We start from the raw sequence: 6,067 nt of genomic DNA on the forward strand, positions 1-6,067 counted from the left end.
CCCAGTGGTCTGAAAAACAACCAGAAGCATCTATGAAGGTGGAAACTGATGTAAGGATTAAAGACTATCATTCCATGTTGGAACTGAGTACTTCTGCTGGAAATGATACAATGAGGATCATAAGTGGTTGCATAAAATCTACTCCTACTTGCTGGCTCCCCACCTTGAGCCACATTACACCAGCTCTACAAAGGCAGGAAGCCTTAGTGAAGGAGTACAACAAAATTATGAGAAACCCCCTTCTTCCTGTGCAAGCTGAACTTCCTCATCTATCAATTGGCAGTTTAAATCCAGGAAGCCCTCTCTGGCACTCACTCAACAGCTGTCTAGCAACTTTGACATCAACACACAGTGGAAAGCCAAATGGGCTGATGAACACCAGATTCAAGCAGTTACATTGTTGACCCTACACAAAAGGTGCCAGGTTTTGACCTTCCTCACCAGCATTGGTCAACTCTGAACAGGATCCGTAACCAACATGGTGTCTGCCAAGACTCATTGTTTAAGTGAGGTCTTGTCTCTACCCCTCAGTGTGACTGTGTTCCTCAACAAAATATCCATCACATTGTCCCTGAATGTCCATCAAGAGCTTACACCGGCCAATATCTGATTTTTTCAACATGGACCATCCTGTCCTTGAATGGTTGAGTGGACTGGACATTATCATTTGAACCACTAGAAATCCATGTATTTGCCATATGCTAAATAAATAAAACTTCTTTTTTAAAAAACAAATTTTATTGATTTTTAAACACAAACATAAACAAACAAAACATAAAACATAAAAACATAAAACATCTTTTTTGAAAGCAGCTTGATCCCGGGTTACATCTCTTCATACAGACACAAATTCAAATTCATGCTCATTTTATATACCATTCCATATCTTATTACCATTCTACATTTTCTATATAGCTTCTCCCCTCTTTTAACTTTCTTAGTTTTATTTTATTTATTTCATCTCAGTTCAGATCATTATGCTTATATTCTTTGTCTGTCCTGTTTCCAGCTGTCTATTATCTTTTCTCATTAAACAAAATTTCTCCTGTAATCACTAATTGGAGTATGACGCCTTTATCTCTTTCCCCTAAATTTATAACACTTAGTATATTACATAACTTCCATTTGCATTCTGCTTAGTACATTCTAAAGTTACACACTATATTTTAAAAAGAGAAAAAAATATAAATATATAATATAATTAACACAACAATTCATACCAATTCAAATCTATCGTTAATATTAATATTCATTTAAATCTTAAACATTTTACACAATACTTTTCAAATAAGTATCATACTTCTATGGGAACACTTATAAACTTTCCATAATTATTTTTCCCCCACTTCACTTGTATTTTAAAACATTGTGTCATTAAAGTGTTCCCATTCCTTCCTTCTCTCATTTATTTCATTTCCTTTCTTTTGTTCATGAAAGTTTCACTGAATTACACTGAGTATTTTATCCCACTTTTTAATCATATGTTATTTCCAATTTACTAACATTATTTCTGATACAAATATAACAATACAATCTTATGTACCTTTGCAGAATCACTTTTTCAATTAAGTTTTTACCCATTATCTCTAAATAAGTCCTGTTTCTTTACATTTTGCTCCACACCTTTGAAGCTTCTCTTCCCTTCCTTCATCCCTTGCTTCTTCTCTCTGCCCTTTTTACCCCCTTGTCTCTCCACCTCCATTTCCCTCTAATGTATTCCTCTTTTCTGTTGCTTTCTAACATTATATCCACTTTTCACCTTATTTTCCCCTTTTTTGGTTGTTTTTTTAATCTTCTTGTTGCGCAGTCTTTTAGGTCTTAAAGTCTCCATTTTCTTTCCCTCCTTTCCCCTTTCTTCCCCAAGTAAAGTTATTTGTTTGTTAAAGATGGCTTCTTCTTTGTTTTGAAAAAGAGAGCCAAGAGAGCCCTTCCCTTCTTATTCCTCTTCTTTGTATTTTTTAAATTCCATTTTCAGTTCATCCACAAGTGATGCCATTGTAAAAAAAAAAATTTCAAACAACCACTCAAGTGTTTTTAGTCTTTTCAAATATAATTTCCAAAAGTCCCAAAGTCACCAAGCAATTCAAATACACACAAGCTGTTTCTTTTGACACTTTCTTCTTTTTTCACTTTCTCTTCCTGGGGTTACTGTTTAGTTACAAAGTTCCAGTTAAAATGTATCTTTTAGAAGTCTTGTTAGGATTTAATCAGATTCTTTTAAATTCTAGGCAGTCTCCTCCTTCCGAATCCTGCTCTTATTCTTTTCCTCTCCCTTCCCACTTACATCAAGAAAAAAAAAAATTAATGCCAAAGTGGGTTTTTCCAATTTCTCATTCATTTCTGTTCACTGTCAACGTTAGGAAGGAGAGTGAAAAAAAAAACTTTGCCTTTTCACTTTCGTTCGCTGCTTCCGACTCTTCTTTGGGAGCGATGTATCTTTTGCAACATTTAAATTCCAGGGTATCTTAGTTGTTGCTTTTTGTCCTGGTCAGCCAAAACCTTTCACTTCTTAACTTCCTCCTGCACTTTCTTTTCCGGCTGAGTGCTTCTTTGAGGCGGCCATTTCTGACCGCCGCTCTTACCGCCTTCGGAAAAGGGAGTTTAGCCAGCTGAGGAGGAGAGGTGCAGCTCCCCTCAACCCTGGCAGGTCTCCCCTGTCTTCACCACCTCTACAGGGTGGCTTAGCCCCAAAGCCGGCTGGCTCAGGGCACTCCAGCGGCGAGCGCAGGCAGAAACCGTGCACGATCGCGGATTCCTGCCTGCCGCCAAAGCGCTGCAAACCGGAACTCCCTAAATAAATAAAACTTCTGCTGGCATGTAATCATTTTCTATTTCCATTTTATATTTGTCAGAAAATTATGCTGGGTAGCTTCCAGTTGAATTTGTCACCAGTACAATCTTAATCAATCCCTATATCCAGATCAGATCAAGTACATGCACAGCTATGATAAATTCTGCTGGCAAAAAAGCTTGAAGTTTATTTATGAAACATTAGAAAACAATTAACAGTTAACTTACACATTGCCTTCAGTATGTGGTATTCAGTGGTAGTATTCGATTTTTCCCCTACTGGTTCTGTGTGCATGGCTTGGTGGGGAAGCATCATGTGACTGACTGGGTGTGTTCAACTTAATGTCACTCATGCCCATGCCCACTCAGTCACATGTCCCCACACCAAGCCATGCCCACAGAACCTGGTAGGAATTTTTTAAAAAAATTTCTACTTATCTACCTATTTTCTGGCCAGGCAGGCTTGACATAATCTGTCAAAGGCCTGGCCTAATCCTTCATGCTGCCCACTCTCCCTTCACTAGTCACACACATCACCCTGTTTCCCATTTTTCAGAGCCCTGGCCCTTAATCTCCCCATTTCTGCTCTTAAGATTTTCATCATCCCACGGCCGTGACTTTACCTTCCTCCCATGGCTGGCTGCCAGGGAAGGCAAGCCAGGGCTGAGTCATTGTTGTTGCTGGGCTTCCTGCTAGCCCACATCTCACCTTTGTCATGATATGCCTGGAGCTGCCACATGTTTTTCTTTTTAATGCGGCTGGACTCTAGCCACATCGAAAAAAAGATGCAGCAGCTATCGGCTTTTTTCAGCAAAAATTACCAACCTCTAGCTTTACTCCACTTCTGCAATGCACTGCCACAGTAGCATTCTAGACACCACCACGCAGGTCCACCCCATTGAGCATGCTGCACTGCTTTGTTTGGACTTGCTTGGACAAGTCTCTCTGGTACAGTGGGCTCAATGAGGTAGTTCTGCATGGCCAGCATCTAGAATGCAGCAGTGGCAGTGCATTGCAGAAGCGGAGCAAAGCTGGAGGTTGATAATTTTCACTGCAAGAAGCCTACAGCTGTTGCATCTTTTTGCCACTTATTTGCTGGCCAGAACCAAGCCGGGAATAGAAGCTAGAGGATTCTCTTGCTCGCAAAGAGGTGGCAGATGGAGGCTTTTGGTGGGGGCTGGGGATATGGCGAGACTCACCAGGGAATCAAAAGGCAGATTCTGTACCCTGCCTGTTCCTTTTTGGTCCTTATCTCCACACCAAGTACCTTAAAGGGGCAGGCTGCGGCGGCTGCCTTCCAAGCAGCAGTGGAGCCAAGTGAAGGGAGGCAGAAAACTTCACCTAAGTCTTCTCCTTTTTCTCTGGCATACACATTAAAACTTGGCAATATTCTTTAAAATATTCTTATTTTTAATATAATGTAATCATTGCTATCAAAAATATTAAAATGTAGATTTTATTCAATGTTCAAAGTTGTCTTATTTTAATACATAGAACTATAGGTAATCCCTGGGTTATGAGCATTCTCTTGGTGAACATTTGAGCTTATTCAATAAGCATCCCCTAGCATTTGCAAGACCACAATAGTAGTTCACCCTTAAAAACAACTGCAGATGCTCTGCAACATTCATCCTGCAAATTGCTGGCCAAAATGGAGCTTCTGAAGGTTTCACCCTCCCCTCAAAAAGGTCCATTCGACATCCAAAGGCCTCATCTGGTATGTTGCCAGCCAAAATGGAAGTTCTGAGGGGCTCATATGCCCCTTTGAAGCCTTGTTTGTGCATCCAGAGGATTTCCTCGACCCATTACCAGCCAAAATGCAGCTTCTGAGGATTGGATGTGGCCCTCTGAGGCTCTCCGTTTCGCTCTCAGCCTTCCCTGGCCCATTGCAGGCTGAAATTGAGCTTCCAGGGGTGGATCCATCCCCCAGAGGCTGCATTTTGGCCAGCAACAAGTTGGGGGAGGCCCACAGCATTGGAGGACCGATTCATCCCGCAGAAGCTCTACTTCGGCCAGCCACCAAAATCTAGCTTGCTAGATCTTCATAAAGTAAGTAACCTGGTACAGCAGGTAGTGGGGGAAGCAATTGTGGGATGCATGAGGTATTTCAGTGGGTCAGGAAGGTGTTGTAGGTAGCCTGTTCCATCAGTACCCCCCATGGCCTTCCCCATCCCGAAATGCCTCATATGCACTTAACAACCCTTCCATTTGATTCGTGAATGCATGAGCAAAAGGAGGGAGTGATCCCATTCAAGGTATGAGATTTACTTCTATGAATCTTTGGGTTATGAATGGAATGGGCAAGCTCCTTTACATTCGTACCTTGGGGACCACCTGTATAGCAATTTAGAAGGCAACTGCTTCTGTACCAAGTATGTCAGCTCAATAGTCCTATAGAGCATTAGGAATGAAGAATATATAGAATAATCTGTTTAAAGGAACACTTGCACAATTTATTGGCAAGAGCACAGAGTCAGAAAAGGATAAGTTTCACAAATTAAGTGGATTCATACACAAAGTATGCATTTTCATAGTCCCCAAAATAAGATTTAATTCACTTTCCCCATTACTTTAACAAAGGCCTCTTTAACATCTTTGTTTCTCAGGCTGTAGATGACAGGGTTCAACATAGGAGAGACCAAAGAATAGAAGACTGCAGCTTTCTTCTCTTGATCTGCAGAGAGATCAGACTGGGGCTGCAAGTATGTGAAGCAGATGGTGCTGTAGAACAACACAACAATGGTGAGATGTGTGGCACAAGTAGAGAAAGCCCGTTGTTGCCCTTCAGTTGAATTCATATTGAAAACCACCCTGGCAATATGGAGGTAGGAGAGCACTATAAAGCCAAGAGGCAGCATAAGGACAATTACACTCAGAGCGAAGATTAAGATCTTTATCATATAGGTGTCCAGGCAAGCTAGTTGAAGCACAGCTGGTGCTTCACAAAAGAAATGGTTGATTTCATAAGGTCCACAGAAGGGAAAATTTACTGTGCAAACTGTCAGGGTGCTGCAGCATTGAAAAGCCTCCAAACCAGCATATACCAGTCATCTGTACACACATTGGCATTCTCATGATGATGGATATCGAAGTGGCCAGCAAATGGCCACATAACGGTCATATGCCATAAGAGCTAAGATGAAACATTCTGTTATCCCACAGGAGAGGGTTAAGTTCATTTGGGCCATGCATCTGTTGTAAGAGATCATCTTAGTTTCAGAAGCCATGTGGGTTAGCATTTGAGGATAGTGATGGTGTGAAAATATATCCAGCAAAG

This window comes from Notechis scutatus, chromosome Z, assembly GCF_049901735.1.
Source record: "Notechis scutatus isolate UNSWTSFEM ecotype Mainland chromosome Z, rNotScu1.2, whole genome shotgun sequence".
Classification (NCBI taxonomy): Eukaryota; Metazoa; Chordata; class Lepidosauria; order Squamata; family Elapidae; genus Notechis; species Notechis scutatus.